At 39.8% G+C, this 13,711-nt stretch overlaps 2 pseudogenes; both read right to left on the bottom strand.

Annotated features, from left to right (window-relative positions):
- Positions 1-2,094: 2,094 nt before the first annotated feature.
- LOC147312663 (U2 spliceosomal RNA) lies at positions 2,095-2,235 on the bottom strand (annotated as a pseudogene).
- A 1,569-nt stretch (positions 2,236-3,804) lies between these two features.
- LOC147312664 (U2 spliceosomal RNA) lies at positions 3,805-4,012 on the bottom strand (annotated as a pseudogene).
- Between the last annotated feature and the right edge of the window lie 9,699 nt (positions 4,013-13,711).

Below are 13,711 nucleotides of genomic sequence, written 5' to 3' on the forward strand. Positions count from 1 at the left end.
AGGGGAAGAGCTCTGCAAATTTTTTCTTATATTCTTTTTCCATAAGTACTTCATTATTTAGTTTCCAGTAACCTTTTCCATAATCTGTTCCTTTTATCTCCACTTCCACCTCTACCATTTGATGATCCGTGAACAGTGCCGGTATTAGTTTTCCTTGCTTTATTTTGCACTTTTTGTCTACCAATATATAATCTAATCTACTTTCCACCCCTCTTGTATTCTTCCATGTGTGCCCCACTTGTTTCCCCTGTAGTGTAGCCATTGCATCTATCAAACCATATTTTTTTATGAAAGTCTTGAAGGGGAGGGAGGATTTTTCCTTCTCCAAGGTGCAGTTGAAATCCCCTCCCACCAGAATATTTTTTTTTGTCATAAAACAGGTATCCATTTTTAAGAGTAGTTCTCTTCTCAACTTTGGATCCACATGTGCGTACACGTTTATTATCCGGTTTTGCATTCCACTTTTTTCCACATCTACAACCATCACCCTTCCCTGTATTAACGTGTAACTTTCCTTTATCCTTATACTTTTGTTTCCACATAACACTCCGACCCCAGTCCCGTGTACCCCCCCTATACTCCAAGCCGATTCACCTCCTCTCCATTCCTCCGTAAAAAGGTCAATATCCCCCTCATCCTTTAGATGTACTTCTTGCAGTAGGCAAACATCAAAATTATAATGTAACAAAAATTCATAAACCATTTTCCTCTTTCGGGCGTTTTTAAGCCCCCTTACATTTAAAGTAATTATTCGGAATTTTCCCATATCTTAACAACAAAACCAAATCATTACCAAACAAAACCATGGGAATACGTTTATAATTAAAGTCCGGAGGAAAAAATTAAATAACTGCATTAAGTAACCTAAAAAATCTTCTTTTATTCCGAAATCCCCATTTTTAACTCTCCATATTAACTTGCGCCAGCAAGTTTTTTATAAAGGAATCTTCCGACTTTTCTTCACTTTCGGCCTCTTCCCCCGTATCCCCATCACTAGTTAAGTCACTTAAAGGCGTGTGCATACATTCAGTCTGTGTACCTCTCAGAACATGTCCCTCCACATTTTCCACCTCCTCGGTCCGTTCCTCTCTGTCCTCTCTACTTTTCATTTTAGTCTCTTCTGAAGAAGCGCCCGAGCTCACCTTTCTCTGCCTCTTAGCTGATTTTCTCCGAGGCTTCGCTACTACTTCCCACACCTGTCCGTCCTCCCCTTGTTTCTCTCTCTCGGCATCCAGTTCGCGTGGATTTCCTCCCTCCTCCTTTCTCTGCTCTGCTCCACCTTCCTTGCTCCCATCTCTCTCCTCATTAGTCTGATCTTCGGCAGCCGTTGGCGCCTCCTGTGCTCTCCTTTCAGTATCAGTTTCTGTGTCCGTTTTTCTATGATATCCGTCTTTAGTTCCAGATTTTGCCGCTTCAGAATATGACCTTGGCCTAGTACAGTCTCTTGCCATGTGCGTCTCCGAATCACACAAGTGACATTTTCTAGGCTCCTTGCAGTCTTTTGTTATATGGCCTATCTTTCCGCAACTCCTGCACCTCATTTGTTCGCAACTGTCCGCATTGTGTCCGGTGCTACCACATTTTCTGCACGCTTGGGGCTGCCCGGCATACACTAGGAAGCCCCTATCCGCTCCAATAGAGAACACCGCGGGCGGGTGGCAATACCCGTCTTCGGTGGCCATATCCACATTTAATTTGACTCGAAATTGTCTTTTTCCGGTCCATAGGCCTAAGCCATCCTTTATTTTCCGCACTCCTGGTAGTACTGTAACGTACCTTCCCAAGAAATACTTAATAGTCTCTTCAGAAACCCATGGGTTGTACATATGAACAGTTAGGATCCTATAATCATTTCTGTACATAGGGGTTACCATGTATTTTCTCAATTCTTCGTTTTCTTCTCCAATACACTTCCTTCTCACCTCCTCCGCGCATTCTCCCGTGCAAAAGGTTACATCGTAATGTTTACTTGCCGTGCTCTGCTGAAGGCAGTAAATTTCCTCAGGCTGTATCTTTAAAGCCTCGTATAGGATCCTCCGTCCAAAATTAATTCCGTCATGGATTTCCTCATCTTTCTCCATCAGCTCGAATCTCAAAGTATTTCTTGTACCTTGCATCCATGCATTCCTCTCATAGAAGTTGGCCGATGATGCCGCCATCCTGCATTGCTTCTCGCCTTATCACTGATAAGAACAGATACTACACTTGATCTTAGCCAAAAGGCCGAGAAGCGATACCCACATATCGCACGACAGAAACGACTCATTCTGCTTACTGCAACTCTAACTCATGGTTACAATGAAGAACACAGTCGCCTTCTAACAAATGGTAGAGGACAGGTCGATGTTTTACTGATGTTTTACCTCCGAAACATCACAATATAACTATGGTCGGCATGTTTCAGTTTTTAAACGGCGCCACATATATGACGACACTTTAGTTTCTGAAACGCCGGTCAGCGCATGCCGGTTAATGAGATTCAAAATCACGTGGTCGCCTGCAGTCCAATCAGCGGTCGTTGAGACGGAGCGTCTTCAATTCATTTTTATAACTTTCTTGGCGTTATAATTGTTTTCATAATATGATAATTACATACTGTTAAATTTTTAATGTTTCTCCTCCCGGTAACTGTATTCCTGTTATGTCTGGGCTTTCCCTAATTGCACAAGCCAACGGTTCTACATATAACATGTACAGTAAGACTGAGAGGGGGCGACCTTGGCACAGACCTCTCATTTGTCTTTCATTCCAGCTTTTTTGGGGGTGACTGGGTGGGGGGATATTGCTCACAGCAAATTCCTAAAAACTCCTATTGATCATTGTTGCTCCCATAGATACATTTCAGTTTACCAGTCATGAGGCTCCAAATTATACCAGGAGTGGGGTTTGAACCCACGAGAGCATGCGCTCATTGGAGCTTAAGTCCAACGCCTTAACCACTCGGTCCTCCTGATGCATATATAGTGTGCATGCGTGTTCCTTTAGGAAACAGGAAGATTGGTAGGAGAAAGAAACGTATTAATCTTGTTTGTTAGGATCATAGCCATAAATGGAGGACTCTTATAAAGTCCATGGATTTTCATTCACACATATTACATGAGGTATCTACTCTTTACACACTAAGGATCCACACTACCAGGGCTACGGCACACAGCTGTTTTATAAATCATCAAAACCAATACTATCCTAAGATTTATTATATACAAAAATGATCTGTTCCAAAATGTTTTCATGTAATCCTGAAAACAGAAAAACAATCTTCTGCACTATTAACCATCCACAAATGGAAACAACAGACAATACAGGTGATTTTAGCTAAAAAGCCAAGAAAAAATTGTGTGGCGTTTTTCTTTTTTTCAAACGATGTAATTTACAGCCACAGAGGACAGAAAGCTGCAGTATGTAGAGAAAGAGAAGAGTTAAACCTATAATCAACATGAGTCCTTGTAGATGGCAGCCTCCGGTTTTTAAAGACTTCTATTGGTCTCTAGTGGACAACAGAGGTAACTGCAGGATTGGAGCCAGAATAGTGTAACTGCAGTTGAAAACGAGATATTTTTTTGATTTCCCATAGAAAGTGTGTGTCCAGCCACGTGTCAGTCCAAGTGGCAGGATTTAGTAATTCTGGTAATAGTTAAATGTAAGTCATTCACAAATATTAAGTCGCAAGATTTCAGTCTGACTAACCTTGGAAGATTACACGAAGACAATGTCCAGATATGCAGACGCACGCATATATCTAGCGTATAAGAAATTTCTTTGCACAAACTGTTGAGTCAAATGCCATTTGTTTTTCACAGCTTCAGGGGGTGCACCGTTCCTAGAAATACTGCAATACCAGGTCGATGCGTGGAGTGGACGGAGCAAGCCCCTATTCCATCTCCCTGCTCCAAAAATCAATTTAATATATGGTCCCCGGGTAGGGGACGTATCAGATATTAAACTGATAAGAACAGATTTTTTTTTTTTTTTACTTCTTTTATTTTCTTTCCACAACAATTCAAAAAACTTTTTCCATTTCCATTACAAAGACATATTTCCATTTCATTTCTTTCCCACATTCGTTCATCGCAAACCAATCATTTTCATGTAACATATTCATATAACTTATTGCTTTTCATTGCTCCTTTTCCCTTTCTCCCTTCCTTACTCTTTACCTACCACCACTTTTTAGGTGCCTTCGCAGTAAAGAAGGAAGGGAAGTCTTTCCATCTATCCTTGATCGTGTCTATTCCCCATTTTTGTAGTTCATTCCAGTATGTCTTTTCAAATTCCCTCTCTACAGCTTTAGTCGTACCTATTTCCCCCTCTTTATATCCTCCCGTTATACAACTCTGTCTTGCCTTCCACAATTTCATTTTTACAATTGTTAACAACATACAACGTATTTTGTATCTCTCTTTTTCTATGCTGTTAGCCCTGAAAAGGGTAATCTCTTCATAAGTCACCGTGCCCAAACCTTTATACTTCCCCTTTACCCTTTCCCATACCTTTTTTGCGTATTCGCATCCCCAAAGTACGTGTTCTATTGTTTCCTCTTCTACGCAGTTGTCCCTCGGACACTTTTTCTGTTTTCCCAAGTTATGTGCATACATGATGATCCTCACAGGTAACCTTTTGTGTAAATGCATCCAATTAAAATCCTTCAAAACATTTTTAAAGGTCTTATCCTGTGCACATTTCCACACTTCTGGACTCACCGGTACCTGGTTATAATTAGCTTTCCATACCATTTTCTTATATAAAAGTTTATGGTTTAGTACGGTATCCACCTCTTTACATTCAGCATGTTTCTTTCCCCATCCCAGCATCCTCTGAAAATATTTTGGTCTAGTTTCCGCCTTTGGTCCCTTATTTTCCCACCCTATCAAAAAACGGTATGGAATCGCTAACCAAAACCATAACAATATTTGACATTTATGGACATAGTTCTGTTTCAATAGCTTGCATACATTTGCATAAAACATTGTATCTAACTTCAAAGGGACATTTGGTACCCCTTTCCCACCATCTTCAATTTCTTGATACATTTGCGTTCTTTTGACATACTCATAACCCCCCCAAATAAATTTAAATATCGCTCTGGTTATTTGCGCTCTGTAGATCTGAGGCATCGAAAACACATAGGCCAGATGTAATAACTTCGGCACCACCTCACTCTTTATAATCAGAACCTTCCCCGTAATTGTTAATTTCCTTGCTTTCCAAAGGCCCAGCTTCTTTTCTACCGCACTTAACCTTTTTTTCCAATTGCTAAGCTCATCTCCTTCCTTATTTCCAAAGGTGATTCCTAAAATATTCATTGGGCCTTGGCACAAAGTAAAATCACAGATATTATCTCTTCTACCCTCCCATGTCCCCAAATATTTATACATCGACTTCTCTTTATTTATCTTTGATCCAGTCGCTTTTTCATAAATATCTAAAATTTCTATCGCACCCTTTAAACTATCATCATCTGCCAGATATAATACTGTATCGTCCGCATACTGCGATATCTTTAAAACTTCCCCCCGCGGCATCGGAATCCCTTTTACTCTCTGGCTTTCCCTTATTGCGCAAGCCAAAGGTTCAACATACAGTACATAAAGAACAACAGATAATGGACATCCTTGCCTCAAACCCTTTGTTTGATACACTTTTTCTGTAAGGAATCCATTTACTTTTATTTTCAGACTTATGCCGTTGTATAAATTTTTTACCCATTTTTTAAATTTCTCTCCCAAGCCCATATACTGCATTACCCTCCACAAAAAATCATAATCTACCCTATCAAAGGCCTTTTGTTGATCTAGGCTCACACATAGTGCTGGCAAATTTCTATCTCTAACGTATGTGAGTATGTCTCTGTGTAGTTGCACGTTCCAAGACATTTGCCTCCCCCTGACCCCACACGTCTGATCCTTCTCCACTATTTGCATCATTACTCCCGCGAGTCTATTTGCCAATATCCTACTCAGGATCTTATAATCCACACATAGCATAGTTAACGGTCTATAATTATCAAGTTGTTGTGGGTTACCTTTCTTGAATAGAATAGAAACCACACCCATCTTCATACTCTCTGTCATCTCCTTTCCCTCCATGATTTCCTTAAAAACTCCCAGCAAATGTATCCCCACCATTCCCCAAAAAGTTTCGTAAAATTCCTTTGTTAATCCATCTATCCCTGGCACTTTGTTTGCCTTCATTCCTTTTAATACTTTATATGCCTCCCCTATTGTAACTTCCCCTTCTAAACTGTCGCTTTCTTCTCCCGTTAATCTCTTTTTTATTTTCTTTAAGAAAAAATCCCCTTTTTCTCCCTCTAATTTTTCTTTTCTAAACAAGACCTCGTAATACTCCTTCGCCGTTTTAAGCATATTTTCCTTCCCTTCTATCATTTTCCCATCCTTCTCTAATTTTATTATAACTCCCTTTTTTTCCTTACTTTTCATCTTTTTAAAGAAAAAGGCCGAACATTTCTCGTTCTCCTCATACTCCTCCTGCTTTATCTTATATGTTTCAGCCCTTGCCTTCCTTTCAAGTAGTTCTTCCTGCTTCAATCTTAAACTTTCCATTTTCTCGTCCATGTTTTTGTTGTTTCCTCTTTCATTTTGTAGTGTATAAGTATATTCTATTTCTTTTTGCAATATACGAAATTCCTCTTTCCTTACGCTGGACCTTTCCGTACAATAATCCACCGTGAACTTTTTTATTTTGTTTTTTACATCCTCCCACCAATCCAGTTTATTTATATATAAGCTTTCCATCTCCTCCCATAAAGGGAAGAGCTCTGCAAACCTTTCCTTATATTCTTTTTCCATAAGTACTTCGTTATTCAGTTTCCAGTATCCTTTTCCATAATCTATTCCTTCTATCTCCAAATCCACCACTATCATTTGATGATCTGTGAACAAAGCCGGTATTATTTTCCCTTGTTTTATTTTACACTTTTTCTCTATCAAGATGTAATCTAATCTACTTTCCATCCCTCTTGTGTTCTTCCATGTGTACCCCACTCTTTTCCCTTGTAGTGTGGCCATTACATCTATTAAACCGTATTTTTTTTATAAAGGTCTTAAAAGGGAGCGAAGTTTTTATTTTCTCCAGTGAACAGTTGAAATCCCCTCCCACAAAAATATTTTTCCTTGTCATAAAACAAGTGTCCATTTTTGAAAGAAGTTCTCTTCTTAATTTGGGATCCACATATGCATACACATTTATTATACGGTTTTGTGTCCCACTTTTTTCCACATCTACAACCATAACCCTTCCCTGTATTAAAGTATAACTGTCCTTTATTCGTATACTTTTATTCCCACATAACACTCCTACCCCAGTCCCATGTACTCCCCCTATACTCCATACCGATTCACCTCCTCTCCATTCCTTCGTAAAGAGGTCAACATCCCCCTCATCTTTTAAATGTACTTCCTGCAACAAGCAGACATCAAAATTATAATACAACAAAAATTCATATACCATTTTTCTTTTCCGAGCATTCCTAAGTCCCCTTACATTTAATGTTATTATTCGAAAGTTTCCCATGTCTTAAAACATAAATCAAAAAAAAAAAAAAAAAAAAGAAAAAAAAAAAAAAAAAAGGTCTCAAAAACAAAACCAAAACAAATCAAAACCATAGGAGTTTTATTTCAGTATCCCCATTTTTAACTCTTCATATTAACCTGCGCCAATAAGTTCTTAATAAAGGAATCTTCCGATTTTTCTTCGCTTTCAGCCTCTTCCCCCGTATCCCCATCACTAGTGAAGTCACTTAAGGGGGTATGCATGCATTCAGTCTGTGTACCCCTCAAAACATGTCCCTCCGTATTTTCCACCTGCTCGATCCGTTCCTCCCTATCCTCTTTATTTTTCGTTTTTGTCTCTTCTGGAGAAGCACCTGAGCTCACCTTTCTCCGCCTCTTTGCTGATTTTCTCCGCGGCTTCGCTACTACTGCCCACACCTGTCCGTCCTCTGCTTGTTTCTCTCTCTCGGCGTCCGATTCACGTAATGTTCCTTCCTCCTTATTCCTCTGCTCTACTCCACCTTCCTTGCTCCCAGCTCTCTCCTCGTTAAGGTGATCTTCGGCAGCTGTTGACGCCTCCTGTGTTCTTTTTCCGATATCAGCTTCTGCATCCGATTTTCTGTAATGTTCATTTCCTGCCGCTTCAGAATATGACCTTGGCCTAGTACAGTCTCTTGCCATATGGGTCTCTGAATCGCACAAATGACATTTTCTAGGTTCCTTACAGTCTTTAGTTATGTGGCCTATCTTCCCGCAACTCCTGCACCTCATTTGTTCACACCTGTCCGCATTATGTCCGGTACTGCCACATTTTCTGCACGCTTGGGGCTGCCCAGCATACACTAGGAAACCCCTATCTGCTCCTATGGAGAATACCGCGGGTGGATGGCAATATCCGTCCTCGGTAGACGTATCCACATTTAATTTGACTCGGAATTGTCTTTTTCCGGTCCATAGTCCTAAGCCATCCTTTATTTTGCGCACTCCTGGTAGTACTGTGACGTACCTTCCTAAGAAGTACTTAATTGTCTCTTCCGAAACCCAAGGGTTATACATATGGATCGTTAAAATCCTATAATCATTTCTGTACAAAGGAGTTACCGTATATTTCTTTAGTTCTTCGTTTTCTTCTCCGTGAAATCTCCTTCTCACCTCCTCCGCACATTCTCCCGTGCAAAAGGTTACATCATAATGTTTACTTGCCGTACTCTGCTGGAGGCAGTAGATTTCCTCAGGCTTTATCTTTAAAGCCTCGTAAAGGATCCTTCGTCCGAAGTTAATTCTGTCATGAATCTCGTCCTCTTTCTCCATCAACTCGAATCTCAAAGTATTTCTTGTACCTTTCATCCATGTATTTCTCTCATGAAAATTGGCCGACGCCGCCGCCATCCTGCATTGCTTCTCGCCTTGTAACTGATAAGAACAGATCTTTTTTTTCTTTTTTATTTTTACTTACAACACCATCTTACATTTCCATTTGCTCAACATTCCATTGAATACTTTTCATATTTCACAAAAACATCTTTTACATCATTCATAATAATCCTTCCACCTGTCCTTAATCGTGTCTATTCCCCATCTTTGTAATTCATGCCGATATATCCCCTCAAATTCCCTCTCTATATCCTTTATTGTTCCCATCTCTTTCCATTCATACCCCCCCCCCTTATATACCCCTGTCTTGCCCTCCATATCTTAAGTTTTGTAATTGATAACAACATACAACGTATTTTATTTTCCTCCTTCTTTTTATCCTTAGGCCTAAGATAAGTTATTTCCTCATATGTCAAAGCCTCTAGTCCCTTATACCTCCTCTTCATTCCAGCCCATACCTTTTTTGCATATTTGCACCCCCATAGGACGTGTTCAATCGTTTCTTCCTCTGTGCAATTATCCCTCGGACATTCTTTTAACTTCCCCAAATTATGTGCATACATCGTAGTCCTTACAGGTAATTTCCTATGTAGGTGCATCCAATTAAAATCTTTCAAAACATTCTTATAACTCTTATCCTGTGCGTATTCCCAAACTTCCGAACTCACTATCCCCTGGTTGTAGTTAGCATTCCTCACCAGTTTTTTATACAGAAGTTTATGACTTTGTATTGTATCCACCTCCCTGCACTCTATATGTCTCTTTCCCCACTTAACCATCCTCTGAAAGTATTCTGGTCTTGTCTCTGCCTTCGGCCCCTGATTTTCCCACCCAATTAAAAACCGGTATGGAATAGCTAACCAGAACCATAACAATATCTGACATTTATGAATATATGGCTTCTTTAACAGCGTACACACATTTGCATAAAAAATCGTATCTAACTTTAACGGAATATTCGGTACCCCTTTTCCCCCATCGGCAACCTCCTGATACATTTGTACTCTCTTTACGTACTCGTAACCTCCCCATATAAAGTTAAATATTCCCCTCATTATTTGTGCTCTAAATACTTGTGGCATCGGGAACACATAGCCTAGATACAATAATTTCGGCACCACCTCACTCTTTATCACTAACACCTTCCCAGTAATTGTAAGCTTCCTCATTTTCCATAGTCGTAATTTCCTTTCCACCTCTGCCATCTTCCCCTTCCAGTTCCAAATAGCATCGCCCTCCTTATTCCCAAAAGAAATTCCTAGAATGTCCATAGGACCTTCACACAAAGTATAATCACAAATATTTTCCCTTCTACCTTCCCACGTCCCCAAGTACTTATATTTTGTCTTTTCCTTATTTATTTTTGATCCTGTAACTTCTTCATATATTTTTAATATTTCCACAACTTCTCTTAAACTGTCGTCGTCCGCTAAATATAGTATAGTATCATCCGCATATTGAGATATTTTCAAACATTCCCCCCCCCCGGCATCATTATCCCCCTCACTCTTTTATTCTCCCGAATCGCACAAGCCAATGGTTCAACATATAATACATAGAGTACCACCGATAACGGGCACCCTTGTCTCAACCCCCTCGCTTGATGAACTTTTTCCGTGAGGAACCCGTTCAATTTGATTTTTGAATATATCTCTTTATAAAGGATCCTCACCCACCTTATAAATTGTTTTCCCAAGCCCATCTTAGTCATTACCTCCCACAAAATTTCGTAATCTAGCCTATCAAATGCCTTTTGTTGGTCTAAACTTACACAGATTGCCGCCATTTTTCTATCCTTTACATATGCAAGTATGTCTCTATGTAATTGTATATTCCATGAAATTTGTCTCCCCTTCACCCCACACGTTTGATCACTTCCCACTATATCCGACATTACCCCTACCAATCTATTTGCAATTATCTTACTTAAAATCTTATAATCTACACATAACATAGTGAGCGGTCTATAATTATCAAGTAAATGAGGATTCCCTTTCTTAAATAATAACGAAATCACACCCGTCCTCATACTCTCCGCCATCTCTTCCCCCTCTAATATTTCTTTAAAGACCTCCAACAAATGTAACCCTATCACTCCCCAAAATACCTCATAAAATTCTTTCGTTAATCCATCTATTCCTGGTACCCTATTTACCTTCATTCCCTTTACCACCTTATATGCCTCTTCCATCGTTATTTCCCTTTCCAGAAACTCCCTATCTTCCTCTACTAATCTCCTCTTTAATGACCCCAAAAGAACATCTCTTTTTTCTGTCCCTACTTTTTCTTTTCTAAATAAATCCTCGTAATATTCTTTTACTACCCCCAACATGCTTTCCCTCCCTATAATCTCCTTCCCATCCTTTTCCAATTTCTCTATAACCCCCCTTTTATCCCTACTTTTCATCTTTTTAAAAAAATATGCGGAACACCTTTCATCTTCCTCATACTCTTTCTGTTTTAATTTATATGTTTCTGCTCTTGCCTTCCTCTCTAATAACTCTTCTTGCCTCACCTTTAAGTCTTCAATTTTCAAATCTACATTTTTTTCCTTCCCCTCCTTTTGTATAACATAAATATGTTCTATCTCTTTTTGTAACATATTAAATTCTTCTTTTCTACGTTTAGATCTATCTGTACAATATTCTATCGTAAATTTTTTTATCTTGCATTTTACATCCTCCCACCAATCCCCTTTTTTTCCATAAAGTTCTTTTACTTTCACCCATAAAGGGAAGATCTCTAAAAATTTATCCCTATAATCTTTTTCCTTTAACACCTCATTATTTAATTTCCAATATCCCTTCCCGTATTCCATCCCTTCTATCTCCAAATCCACCTCTACCGCCTGGTGATCCGTGAGTAGAACCGGAATCGTTTTTCCCCCTTTAATTTTACACTTTTTATCTATCAAAATATAGTCCAACCTACTCTGTACCCCCCTTGTATTCCTCCATGTATACCCTACTTTTTTCCCCAGAAGTCTGCCCATAACATCCGTTAACCCGTATTGTCTTATAAATGTCTTTAATGGGAGAGAAAATTTTTCTTTTTCTAAAGATACATTAAAATCCCCTCCCACTATAATATTTTTCCTTGTAATAAAACAAGTGTCCATCGACAAAAGGAGTTCTCTTCTTTGTTTTGGATCCACATGTGCATACACATTTATTATCCGGCTTTGGACCCCGTTTTTTTCTACATCTACCACCATCACTCTTCCCTGTATCACCGTATAACTTTCTTTTATTTTTATACTTTTATTTCCACACAACACTCCCACCCCTGTCCCATATACTCCTCCTATACTCCATGCCGATTCACCCCCCCTCCACTGCTCCGAAAAAATAACAACATCCTTCTCGTCCTTCAAATGTACCTCCTGTAATAAACATACATCAAAATTATAAAACAACAGAAATTCATATACCATTTGTCTTTTTCTGGCATTTTTTAACCCCCTTACATTTAACGTAATTATTCGGAACCTCACCATTTTGTAGTAAAAAAAGGGGTATCTATACACCTAAGCAGAGGGCACTTAATAATTTTATAACAAAGAAACAAAAGAAAAAACAGATACCATCTCCTAGTTGTCTTTTTGATCTTCATATCCCCTGAAAAAAAGGAAAACTTTACAAAATTAGAGCCGAAAAAGAAAAAAAAGAAAAACCTCTGTCGTCCATTTTCCCCTCCCTTATTAGTCCATGTTGACTTGCGCCAGCAAATTTTTTATAAATGAATCTTCCGATTTTTCTTCACTTTCTACTTCTTCTTCTTCAACGTCTCCATCACTCGTTAAATCACTCATTGGTGTGTGCATACATTCAGTCTGCGTCCCTCTCAACACATACGCTCCCATCTCCCCTCCCTCTTCCATCCGCTCTCCTTTACCTTCTTTCAAATTAGTCTCTCCTGAAGGGACTCCCGAGCTCACTTTCCTACGCCTTTTGGCCGACTTTCTTCGTGGCTTAGCTGCCACTTCCCATATTTGTCCTTCTTCGCACTGCTTCTCCCCATTTTTCTCCCCCATCTTATCGCCTTCTTCTTTTCCTTGTTCGGCCCCATCCTCTCCCCCCCCCCCCTTCTTCCTCATTAGTCTGATTCCTTTCTGCTGGTGGCGCCTCTTGTGCGCTTTCCCCAATATTTGTTCCTATATCCGTTTCTTCATACCGCTCTACCTCGGTCCCTGCTTTAGCTGCTTCCGAATATGATCTGGGCCTAGTGCAATCTCTTGCCATATGTGTATCTGAGCCACATAAGTGACACCTTCTAGGCTCTTTGCAGTCTCTTGTGATATGGCCATTTTTCCCGCAGCTCCTACACCTCACCTGCTCACAATTGTCTGCATTATGTCCCGTACTGCCGCATTTTCTGCATGCTTGTGGCTGTCCTGCATACACCAAAAAACCTCTGTCTGCTCCGATGGAAAACACTGCAGGCGGGTGGCAGTATCCATCTTCCGTTGTCATATCCATTTTAAGTTTTACCCGAAACTGTCTTTTTCCAGTCCATAGGCCTAGCCCGTCCTTTATTTTTCGTACCCCTGGGAGCACTGTAACGTACCGCCCCAGGAAGTACTTAATGGTCTCTTCTGTAACCCAGGGATTATACATGTGCACCGTTAAAATCCTATAATCGTTCCTGTATAACGGGGTTACCATATATTTCTTTAGTTCTTCATTTTCTTCTGTACCACATCTCTTTCTCACCTCCTCCGCGTACTCTCCCGTGCAAAAAGTCACGTCATAGTGCTTACTTGCCGTGCTTTGCTGGAGGCAGTAGATTTCCTCTGGTTGTACCTTCAATGCATCATAAAGAATCCTTCG

Source organism: Aulonocara sp. 'chitande type north' Nkhata Bay, linkage group LG15 (genome assembly GCF_057382095.1).
Source record: "Aulonocara sp. 'chitande type north' Nkhata Bay isolate Kocher_YH1m ecotype deep benthic linkage group LG15, A_spYH_male_GT1.1, whole genome shotgun sequence".
In the NCBI taxonomy this organism is placed as follows: Eukaryota; Metazoa; Chordata; class Actinopteri; order Cichliformes; family Cichlidae; genus Aulonocara; species Aulonocara sp. 'chitande type north' Nkhata Bay.